The sequence below is a fragment of the Anolis carolinensis genome, chromosome 3 (genome assembly GCF_035594765.1).
Source record: "Anolis carolinensis isolate JA03-04 chromosome 3, rAnoCar3.1.pri, whole genome shotgun sequence".
NCBI classification, from domain to species: domain Eukaryota; kingdom Metazoa; phylum Chordata; class Lepidosauria; order Squamata; family Dactyloidae; genus Anolis; species Anolis carolinensis.
In genome coordinates this window covers 21942926-21955350 of record NC_085843.1, presented here as the reverse complement: position 1 = coordinate 21955350, position 12425 = coordinate 21942926, and the positions used below count along the sequence as shown (strand labels likewise).

The 12425-nt window shown below is 40.3% G+C and overlaps 1 protein-coding gene across 1 annotated transcript in view; it reads right to left on the bottom strand.

The window, feature by feature from the left end:
- arhgap42 (Rho GTPase activating protein 42) overlaps window positions 1–842 on the bottom strand; it is a 210307-nt gene extending 209465 nt beyond the window's left edge. Inside the window, exon 1 of the mRNA XM_062977124.1 lies at window positions 623–842. The gene's annotated coding sequence lies outside the window, so the exon portion shown is untranslated. The remainder of the gene's footprint in view (window positions 1–622) is intronic.
- Window positions 843–12425: the final 11583 nt, after the last annotated feature.

Genomic DNA, 12425 nt, shown 5'->3' with positions numbered 1-12425 from the left:
ATTATAGTGTTTATTACATTAATATATATATTAATATGCACAGTATTGTGTTTATTACATTAATATGTATATTAATATGCACAGTAGTGTGTTTATTATCTATCTATCTATCTATCTATCTATCTATCTATCTATCTCAATCTCTTTAACCAGGGCTGGATTTTGTGGTTTTCTTCATGGGGTTGGACTAGATGTCCTTTGGGGTTCCCCCTCTCCAATCTAAGATACTTTCAGGAGCTAATGCAAAGCCTTTGGAGTCTTTTTGGGATTGTTTACATTCAAAAATGGGGGAATCTCCATCTCTCTTCCCATAGTAAATCCCAATATTATGTATATATGTGTGTATATGTATGTATGTATACACACACACACACACACACATTGCAAACAAAAGGATCCCCCTCATTTATGTTGCAAAGGGAAAAGAGAAAGAGCAGCAGGTAGTAGGAATGGTTGGGAGGAAAGAGAACAGAGAGAGGGCCCAAAGGAAAAAGGATCCAAGGCCCCAAGGCCTGGTCCCTCTTCCAACAACAATAAACCCCATTAGCAAAGGCCCCCCCCGCCCCCCCGCCCCAAGCAAAACAAGCCCCTTAAATGGACTCACAAATAGAAAAATACTTACTAAAATGGGAAGGCAGTGAGTGGGTCACAGTGGCTTGGCTTCTCCCCACACTCCCTCGCTCCTTTCCCCCTTCTCCCTTCTTCCTTTCCCCCCAATCCCACTGCTTGCTTTACAGGGGAGGCAAAAGGATCAAAGGGACCCAAGCCAGCTCCACGTGGAGCTTGATTCCTTCTGTTTGGCTGCTGCAAGGCAAGTTGCAGCCAAGGGGGGGGGGGGGGGGGAGGTGCTGGGCTTCTCAGTCTGCAAACTGCCCAACATCCTCCTTCTCCAGAGGGAGCTGCTGGGTGCTTTGCAGACTGGAGAAGTGCTGTTTCACGTCTGCAAACGGCCCGACGTCTTCCTTCTGGGGAGGAAGGCACTGGGCTCTGCAGAGCAGAGGCACAGCAGCGGAGGCAGGAGTTGCCTTGATGGCGCCCCCTACAGGATGGCGCCACAGGCAAATGACTAGTTTGCCTCTCGGTTGAACCGTCACTGCTTATTCCACTGTCAAACAACTCTTACTGTGAATACATTCTTCCAAAGTTTTAAGTGGATTCTCTTTTCCTGTAGTTCGAATCCATTTCTCTATGTCCTACTTCCTGATGCAGCAGAAAACAAGCCAGCTTCACCTTCATAAGACATCCTTTCAGATGTGTAAACATACCGTGTTTCCACGAAAATAAGACACTGTCTTATATTAATTTTCCTCAAGAAGACACACTATGGCTTATTTTCAGGGGATGTCCTATTTTTATTAAATATGGTACAACAATCTGCATTTATGGAATGATCTCTCTGGGCTCAGTAGCAGATTGCTTGCTGAAGCTTTTCCCCTATCCCGTGGTGTTTGTGTGGGGTGAGAGAGACCCACAGACTGATACTGGTCAGTCCTGGGAGCAGTAGCTTTACTGGTGTTTACGGGGGTTGAGAAAGACCCACAGACTGTTGTTGGCTGGTGCTGGGGGAGAGAGACCCACAGTGCTGAGTAAAACGGCATCCACAGCTTTACTTCTTTCCCCTGAGGACACACAATATCTAAAGCTGAGTGTCCTGCTCCTTACTTCACTGAGGAGACTTTCACTTTCTATGTCTCCCTCTATGCCTCAGCTGCAGCACGCACAGAACAACCAGGACCTGACATGGGGAGCCGACCTTGCATGCTGCATAGCCATGCCTATCACTATGTCTTATTTTCAGGGTATGGCTTATATTGTGCAAATGCTTAGAAATCCTGCTACGGATTATTTTATGGGTATGTCTTATTTTTGGTGAAACAAGGTTAATATCTTATTCATCTCTTTTCTAGGCTAAACGTACCCAGTTCTTCTCATAGGGCTTGGCTTCCAGATTTCCAAACTTGTCAGATTCCTTCTTGTATTGTGGTGCCCAGAGGTGGACTCAGTATTTCACGTGAGGTCTGACTAAAAGCTGATTAGAGTACCATTATTACTTTCTTGGAGCCCCGGTGGCAAAGTGTGTTAAAGCACTGAGCTGCTGAACTTGCAGACCGAAAAATCCCAGATTCAAATCCCAGGAGCGGAGTGAGCGCCCACTGTTAGCTCTAGCTTCTGCCAACCTAGCAGTTCAAAAACATGCCAATGTGAGTAGATCAATAGGTACTGCTCCGGTGGGAAGGTAATGGCGCTCCATGCCGTCATGCTGGCTACATGACCTTGGAGGTGTCTATGGACAACGCCGGCTCTTTGTCTTAGAAATGGAGATGAGCACCAACCCCCAGAGTCAGACATGACTGGACTTAACGTCAGAGGAAACGTTTACCTTTTTAAAATTACTTTCTTAATCTAGACATATTATTATTATTATAATACTCCGATTTCTTCTCTAAAACAAGTCAAAGCAGTTATATGGTGTCCTCCTTTGAAGGAGGATTATGAACCCACCCTTGATCTTGGAATTCCATGGTCTGTCAACAGGTTCTTTGATTTACTTCTATTGTTGCTTTCAGCAAGGGTGTTTATTTTGTAGGTTTCCAACAGTAGGTCCTGTCTACACAGGATCTCTCCAGAAGCATGGTTACATCACAGTTTTGGAGCTTTTTAAAAAGTAAACAGTACCCATCATAAGTCTTCCTTTAAGGATTCTGCTTTCAGTTGCTCAGAGCCATCTCCTATCAGTGGCTATTGTTTAGGCTTCTTGCCTCTGGTTTCAGTAATGACTCTAGAACCTCTTTTGTTGGCTGGGCTGTCTGTCAAGCTTCCTGCAGCAGCATCTAGCTCAGTTACCCCAGAAAGATTGCTCACAAAGCTGAACTGATTCCTCTCTTCTACCCTGTGTATTTCTCAATCTCTTTAACTCATCTTCCTGGTTAGGCTTTCTAAGGAAGCCTGCTTCAGTCATATGTGTTCCCTGTGGCATCACTAGGGCAGTGCAGAGGTTGCAAATCGCATCACCATCAGAGGGAGTGACATCAAAATGACTGCCTATAAAATTATTGTGCAGTATTTCAGCATAATTTTTAGTAAAAAAAAATCCCTGTTGCGGTTATTATAACCACATAAACTTTTTTTAATATGAAAAAGTGTATATGTACTGGCGCAATATGCCTAGAAGACTAGGCAATTTATAACCTTCTGATGTACATGCACTCTGGTCACAGCTGTCATTATTGATTATAACAATGATATTTTGAATCATGTTTTTGCCTAAACACTTCTATAAGCACACACCGTTGTTTGTTTGTTTTTTGCTGCTGCTGCTGGCGTTTTATAGTCACTGATTTGTTAGTTTTTCTGGTATTTTATCTACAATGCTGTAACCTTAACTGGTATAGAAGGAAGTCTATGGGGGTGATACCTTGGATGGCACCAACCCTAGTGATGCTACTGGTCCTTTGTAGCTCTTGTAGATTTCCCTGCTGAGGCCAACAGACAGATGAGTTACATTTTCATCTGACATAGATGGCATTTCTCCAGTTCTCCTTGTATGTATAGGCAAATTATGCTCCATTGAGTCCCTCTAATTTCTCTTTATAAATGCTCAGATCATTGAAATCTAAGCCTTTGACCAGTTTTTGCTTGGTTTTTCTGATTTTTGTATTTTACCATGCCCTTTCTATTCACACTTTTGCTTTGACAGTGGCTTCTGGCCCCCTTTTTGGAGTTGCCACTGTGACCCTGGACTTCATTATAGAGCAATCGTGACCAAAGTGAACTCTCCCCCTCTGTTGCTCCGGAGACACAAAAGCCTAGGATCATGATGAAAAAGGCTAGCCTAACATGGGGTTCAAAAACTGCTAGTGCTTCAAAATATTTTTTGTTTCAAAGTTTAAAATGATACTCATAATGATAAGTGGCTAGGGCGTTTGTTGCCAGAAAAAAGAAACCTTTCCACATTCGACCTATTGCTTGTGGTAGTAGTGACAGGAAAAATAAATAAAAGACCATCATAGGCAAAGGCTTTTTTATTCCAACAGGTTTTCAAAAATGAGAGTTTATAAAATAAACTGTTTTTAAGAATGCTGTACTTTGTTGTTGTTGTTTTCATTTTAATTATGTGTTTAAAATACTTTTTAAGTGTCATTGATAATTTAGCTTGATTTTGATGTTGATTAGTGTCTGAGGTTTAATGTGGATTGTAATATTTTAACTATATCAGATTTTAATTAAATCCCAGTATTGGGGAAAGGATGGGGAGATACTACTACAGCTACATTTATCATCTTTTGTGCGATGGTGACACTATGAATGAGAGACCTCTAAGGGCCCTTCCAGACAAGCCCTATATCCCAAGATCTGATCCCACATTTTCTGCTTTAAACTGAATTATATGAGTCCGGACTGCCAGATAATCTGAGATAAACAGAAAACCTGGGATCAGATCTTGGGGTATAGGGCCTGTCTGGAAGGGCCCCAAGAGCCCTGCTCATCAATTGGCCTGCTCTGATCTTGCAGTTTGAAGATTGTGCCCTCCTTGACTGAATCCATTCACCTGCAGTTCTTCCCTTCCTAGTGCCTTTCACTTTTTCAAGTTGTATTGTCTATTTCAATGAGTTATGTCTTCTCATAATATCTCTAATGATAGCCTCAGTCATTTTTTCTTCTATTGAAAAATAGATAAAAGGTAAAGGTTTTCCATGACATTAAGTCTAGTCGTGTCTGACTCTGGGGTTGGTGCTCATCTCCATTTCTAAGCCAAAGAGCTGGTATTGTCTGTAGACATCTCCAAGGTCATGGGGCCGGCAGGACTTCATGGAGCGCCACTACCTTCCCACTGGAGCGGTACCTATTGATCTACTCACATTTGCATGTTTTTGAACTGCTAGATTAGCAGAAACTGGGGCTAACAGCGGGAGCTCACCCCACTCCCAGATTCAAACTGCCAACGTTTCAATCAGCAAGTTCAGCAGCTCAGCAGTTTAACCCACAGCACCACCAAAAGCTCCACTGAAAATTAACAACAGTAATATTATTATTGTTGTTAACATTACTGCTACAGAAAGGTATCTGAACCTAGACAGCCAAGGATGGGAGCAGTGATGAGTTAAGTTCTTCTTCTAAGAAGATCTTGTGTTTTTTCAAGTTTCTGAGAATAATAGGAATGGTTGGTTAGTTGTATTAAAAATTGTCTGGCTGATGAAGGGGCATGGGCTGATTATATGCCTTCCAAGTGAACCTGACTGAAGCTTAGTTCCTGACTTTCAAAAGCTTCAGTCAGGTCCACCTGACTGGCATATAACCAGCTTCGATCACGAAGATCCTCATTCCTTTGGAAACTAGCTTCCCCACCTTCCTTCCTCTAGGCATGGTAGATGTGGTACCATTTCTTTGATGGCATACTGTCTTGACATATGTTACAACTGTTATGTTTTATGCAATGGTTGGGCATACGAATTGATAGATTTGGGAAATGAATGCCTGCCAAATATTCATGTTACTTAGAAAGAAAAACCCTTAATGTGGGGATACCTACATTGGGGATCTGTCTGACTTCATGCCCAAGTGACAAGAACCATGTCATGGCTTCCTATGGCTTCTAGTTCTGTCATCACATGTCCCTCTGGCATTTGGGTTGGTACAGAGCTGGATCATTAGCCGATAGGTGGGTTGTCCAATTAATGGAACTGCCCCTTTTGTGTAAGTCAACTTATTCAGCTGTAATAAGTAAAAATTGAGGTCTGTTTTATTCCATACTGAATATTCATGTCTTCTTTGAAGTAGAAACTTTGGTTGATTCTCTGACAATATTGCACAAATGTAAAACAAATAAAAAGAACAGAAATCTGAAGTTTGATATGCAGCAAAACTCTTGAAGTACATCACCATCCCCAGAGACCTGTGAGAGTTATAGGGAAAGAAAGTACCATTTCCCCCTATCTTTCCTCAAGAGCTTTTATTGCTTTACTCTAAAATATGGGTAGAGAGTCAGGTTGAGGACTGGCTCTTGCTTTATAAGCTCATATATCTCTTTGTATACATTATTTGTATGCATCATTTCTGAAGTGGCCCAGTTTTTCTCCTGAAATAATAGGAACACACAAAACATCAACTTGTCATGCAACCTGAATACCTAAAGGCATCAGCTTCCATCTGATCTTGGCAGCTACCCAGTGTCAGCCCTGGTTAGTCGTTAGCTGGAAGAGAATCCCAACTAACACTAGGTGCTGTAGGCTATATTTCAGCAGAAGTTACTGGCGAAACCACTTCTGACTAATTCTTGTTGAGTCACCATAAATTGACAGGCGATTTGAAGGAACATCTACGCATGGGATAGAAAAAGGAATCACTCTGAAATAATATTGCCATGACTTTGATTTGCTACTTCGCCTCCTCCTCTTCTTTTTCAGTGGTAATAATTACCATTTCCTATGTTCTCATCCATTACCCAACAGAGTTGACATCCCTCACTGCGAACCCTTGCCAAATCTAATATTATTGAAAAGAACATATAAACAAAACTGTGTGGTTCAGGAATTAATTTCTTACTAATTTTGAAAGACTTGCTGGAACTGGAAGTGGGAAAATTATACACTGTTTGGAATCTGATCAGATGTCTCATACAACCAGTTCTCTTAGTTCTTGGGCTCTACTGAGACACCCAGTAATGTAATATGGTGTAGCTTTCTTCCTCCCTCCCTCCCTTTTATTGTTTTTCTTCTTTCTAAGTTACTGCTGGACTTTGCCCGAAGGAAAAATTCAGCTGAAGATTTGGCCTTTCTCCTGCTGGGAATGTGCAATAGAATATTAGTACAGACCCAATTAAATTTGCTCAGGTTTCAATGATTTGTTAGCTGCTGGAATCCACTGAGTATTTATCGATTACATTTTTCCAAGTGGGACCCAGAACAGAACATTGCAATGTAGCATTGTCCCATTTCAATTTTCAAATTACCAAGTCATGCCCTCTTCTCAAATACTCTATTCCCTTCCCTCCCTCCCATCTACCAGCTTGCAATACTATGTAGAGTTTCCATACAGAGGTTTTGGGATTATGGTTCCCAGACTACCACACCCAGCAAGCTGATAAGGGATTCTGGAAATAACAATTCAAAAAAGTTAGTTTTTCAAGCTCTGGCTAAACATCCACTAAGTCTCACTGGCATGCTTTAGGTAACTTTTTCTCTTACTATGTTCCCCAAATATATTGTTGTGTGCAAAGCTTGGTATTTCCCCGAGTCTGAAGATAATCATTTCTTGGACCGATTATTTTGGCTATAAAAGGCTCTGCATTAGACACTACAGTAAGATACCAGGGTTGAATCTACACTGTAGAATTAATGCAGTTTGACACCACTTTAAATGCAAGACAGTATGCCATCAAAATACTACATCTGCAATGGCAGTGTAGTTTGGTGAGGCACTAGCACTCTTTGGCAGAAAAGGCTACAGCTACAATTGCCATGATTCCACAGCATTGAACCATAGCAGTTCAATCAAACTACATTAATTGTACAGTGTAGATGCACCCCAAGACTATATGAGTGGACTCTTAATATCTATCAGCCTTTCTCAACATGGTGCCCTTGAATCACTTTACCTTTTATTTATTTTTCTGTTTTTGACTGACTTAAATTGTATTCCAATACAGCTCAAAGTCATCCGTTTATGAAAGGGCTGGTCTGGTTTCATCCTTTCTCCCTAGTGCCTATCATGGTACTGTACTTCTTTTTGAGTTCCATAGGACCAGCTATAATTGAATGGTTCAAATGTTAAGTCCATAAACATGTGTGTGTACATCCACCTGTGTATGTTATGTGTGTAGATAGATAGATTTGTTGTGTACCTGCCAGTCATTTCTGAACTATGACAGTGTTCAGGTTTTCTGGGGTTGAGAGTGTGTGACTTGCTCAGGATTACACAGTAGGTTTTCATGACTGAGCAGATATAGATGACAGCCAGCATAGCATAGGGAGTACTGGACTTTAACTCCAGAGATCAGGGTTTGATTCTCCATTCAGCCATGGAAATCCATCGGGTGACCTTGGGCAAAACACAAACTGTTAAGTCCCTTTTACACAGACCCTAAAATCCAAGAGTGAGGGAAATGAAGGGGTCCAGATGACATTTGCGGAAAATGTGTGCTGAATAGCATCATTGGTTGAAAAACACGGGTTAAAAAGATGCGCTTAAAATCTGAGATTGGCCAAAAAATGTGCATATTCTCATCTTTGTATAAATATATATTGCACTCGGGAAAAACATGGAACTTCAGTGTGGACTGCTCCAGCAGATGTGCACATTTAAAAATCCTGAAAAAAAAGTGATGAAGGCTGTAAACAAATGGAGCCATGAACACACAGTTGCCTAAATGGAAGCATAAATGGAAAGCCATTCCCATGAGAACTCTCTGCAGCCATTCTTTGTTCTGATGTTTATGAAATTAAACAGAGCTTGAATTTACACAGTAGGAACCAGCATCACAGGCAAGTGACCCCAAAGAGGTTCAAGAAAACCACTTGTTTGCACATTCATATGTCCGCATCAGCACCTATGATGTTCAGCACATCTCGGAGAGTTTATTAAAAATATTAAAAGAAAACTTCCAGAAGTTGTGTCATATTCATTTTGTAGATTTCTAAAATTCACTACAAACAAACTTTTCAGGGTGCCAGAAGACTATTTGACGGGACTGACAGCTCTGTGTTTGGACTTGCTTTCAGATATTGCGATTTTTGGCCCACTTCTTTGTCCCAGATTATGAGGTTGTCTGGAAGGTCCCTCAGAAATCCCATTATTGGCTCACCTTAGGATCACCACAAATCAGAAATGATGTGAAGGCACAGAACAACAACAACATAGATATCAACAATACAACCAATTGGTTATTAAATTTGAAACATATTTGCACACATCCCCAAAATTCTATGCATCCGAAGAGATGCCAACAAAGAGACTGATTACTGAACTTTTCTACTTGTTATGCTCAGCAGTGTTGTAACCTTTGAATGTGATCTTAAAGCCCTGAATACAAAATAGATGCAAATGGATATAAAAATTACATGACAAAAATTACCCTTTTGTTCTTTTCTAAATATGTAACTGAAAATACCTTATTCAAGGTGAAAAGGGACTGTTTCTTAACCATGGCAACTGCTGTTTCTCTTCAAATCTAATTCTCCCTCTTTTCAAACTCTAGCATGTATGGTCTATAGGGGCTTTTTACCATAAGGGTATACATACGGTTTACCTCTCCCCCTTTAATCCTCTTCCACCGCTAAATTAGTTCAGCCCCCCCCCCCAATCATTATATCCAGATGACAGTCACTATCATAGATAGTAGTTATGGCTTAGTACAATGGGAATGAATCACATCTGAAGCGTGCTGGTTTAAGGAAGGCTGAATTAGAGATTGAGACTGAACCATGATCATTGAGTTTCATCAATTAAAAGGGCTCTTAATCTAGATTTATTTCTAGTCTTTGTCTGGATTTCTAAACCAGTGTTCTTTACTGGGACCCTGAAACTTCTTTCTTAGTATATAGATTTGCTCACCGTGCTGTGTGACATGGTCTGTAGATATAAGTTTACGGCCGCCAGATAGAAAACTGGAAATGACACCTGTATCTTTAAGGGCTGGTTGATATTGTGCACATCTTTAAGTCCTTTCTGACTTGGTAACCCAGGGCCTAAGGCAACCCTATCACAGGGCACCCAGTTGTTTTCCATGGGCAACCCTTGTCTCCAGAATTGCAGTCCAATTCTCAAACACCAGCCATGTTGGCTCCTTGTACAAATGAGGAAATTTCAACATCTAGTTCTTGTTTTTTGGTAGTATCACAATCAGCCTCTGCCAAAATGACTTCTTCCATATGCCCATATAGGAGCCAAATATGTGCAAAATATTGATAAATATGAGAATTTTCAGATTACACATTTGAAAACAATAAGGCATCACCTGGGATATTTCTTTATGGTAGCTAACTATCCTGATTATGGTGCGTGTTTATTCAAGTTAATCATATAGCCTCCGTTTCTAAAAGGACCAATTTTTCTCAAAAATTCAGCCTATTCTATAATGTTTTTGCTTTTTTGGCACACTGTGGCACCACCTACTGGTCACTCTTTATGTGCTTTAGTTTGTTAGAATTTCACTGTCTTTGTTCTAAGAGCAAGGATAGTAGTAATTGGAGAGAAGATGAAAAGTTGAGAACTGACAAGAAAAGGGATGAGAGTCCCTGTTAATAATTGTGACAAACGGAAACCAATTCAGGAATCTGTTTTTAATATATTTCTTTTACAAGGATGTAAGGCATGATAACAATCTGCAAATCAGATTTTGGTTCTTGATGCACAGGTATTCATTTTTAAACTGTGAGGGTGAAAGAAAAAAAAAAGAATTGGGATTGTGAGAAAGCACAGGAACCATGTTGCAAATGCTTTATAAACTGCAGCATAGTTTAAGGTAGGTAAAGGTTTTCCCCTGACATTAAGTCCAGTCATGACCGACTCTGGGGGTTGGTGCTCATCTCCATTTCTAAGCCAAAGAGCCGGCGTTGTCCATAGACACCTCCAAGGTCATGTGGCCGGCATGACTGCATGGAGCGCCGCAGCATAGTTTACAAGTGCTTTATTAATGGCAATCTAGTACATTCAGTTAGGGATGTATGACAACCTGGGAGCATTACATTTTTAGACAAGAACTCCCATAATCCTCTCATTGGATTTTCACCATTAGCATATTGGCTGAGAAATTCTGGGACATTAAAAGGTCACGTTTCCAAATTGTGAGATGAACAGGTTTAACAATCTTGTTCTTGCTGAGATTGCAAAAACTTCACCGTGGGTATTCCACAAGGTGGTAGGAAGTAGACTTGTGCACTGAGCCATTTTAGCTGTTTTACCGCAGTCAATCCACCTTCTTTGACTCTACCGAGTGGCCGCAACAGCAAGGGCTCAGCCGTCACATTTTCTCATCTGTAACGGAACCACGTGGCCGCCAGTCACGGCTCCTCTTCCTCTATTCGGCATCACAGTTATGACCTGGCTTCAGTGTATTTAGTTACCTCTCCTCTAGATTCAAAACTAGAAGCATTAAGAAAGTTGTATTTATAGTTGTATTTATCGACTCCATCCAGCTGTGTGTCTGTTTTTGGGAGACACGAATACGGCTATGGGGTTTACTGGCTAACAGAAATGAATTGAGGTTCAGTTGAAATGCACAAGCCTAGTAGGAAGTAGCCTTAACACCATTGCATCAGTGTTATCTATCCCAGTATCTCTGCTAGTTGCTTGTAATCTCTCATTCAAGTTGTGGAAATTCCCTCACCTTGCTAACTAATGCTGACATTATGATCATTTTGATGCTCGTGTCAATACCTAGCTTTTTATTAAAGCTTTCAGGCACAACAGATTTTAACCGAGCTGGATATATCATATGCTTACACTACTTAAGATTGTTTTAATTGTCTGGCTTTTAAATTATACATTGACTGATTTTTTATGGATCTATTCAATACATCTTAATCTTTTTAAATTACTGTTATTTTTTTAAAAAAAATGTATTCAAATTGATGTTATTGTAAGCCACCTCAAGATATTATTATGGCATTATTATTTACTTTATTTATACTCTGTGTTTCTCTTTGAGGGGACTCAAAGTGGCTAACAATCACACACTTCAGTCATAATTTAAACAACGTGAATACAAAAACAAAAAAAACCAAATAAAACAGTGTGGATTTTATGTTAAAATACAGATTAAAATATAATAAATAGGCTTAAAATAGCATTTAAAATTCACAGTCCCACCCACCCATGGAGATATATTTATGCCTCTCTCTCTCTCTCCCTGCCCCCTTAATTTTTATTTAACCTCGCTTTTGAATGTATAAGGGGGGTGATCATCATGGTATAGGGGATATTTTATTTTGTATAATTAAATTGATGTAAAATGTTTTAGGTAGTAATTTTAATTGTTTCTAAATTTTATTGTAAATATATTTCATATATTGCCTCTGAAAGCCGTTTTATACTATCTAAATATAAATAGATAATAATACCTGAGCAGCCTCCAGTGGTGCAGTGGGTTAAACTGCTGAGTTACTGAACTTGTTGACCAAAAGGTTAGTAGTTTGAATCCGGGGAGCAGGGTGAGCTACCGCTGTTAGCCCCAGCTTTTGTCAACCTAGTAGTTTGAAAAGATGCAAATGTGAGTAGATCAATAGGTACCATTCCAGCAGAAAGATAATGGGGCTCCATGCAGTCATGCTGGCCACATGAACTTGGAGGCATCTACGGACAACGCCAGCTCTTTACTTTAGAAATGGAGATGAGCACCAACTCCCAGAGTCGGACACGACTAGATTTAATGACAGGGGAAAACCTTTACTAATAATACATACCCATCTGATGCTGTAGACATAACCTGT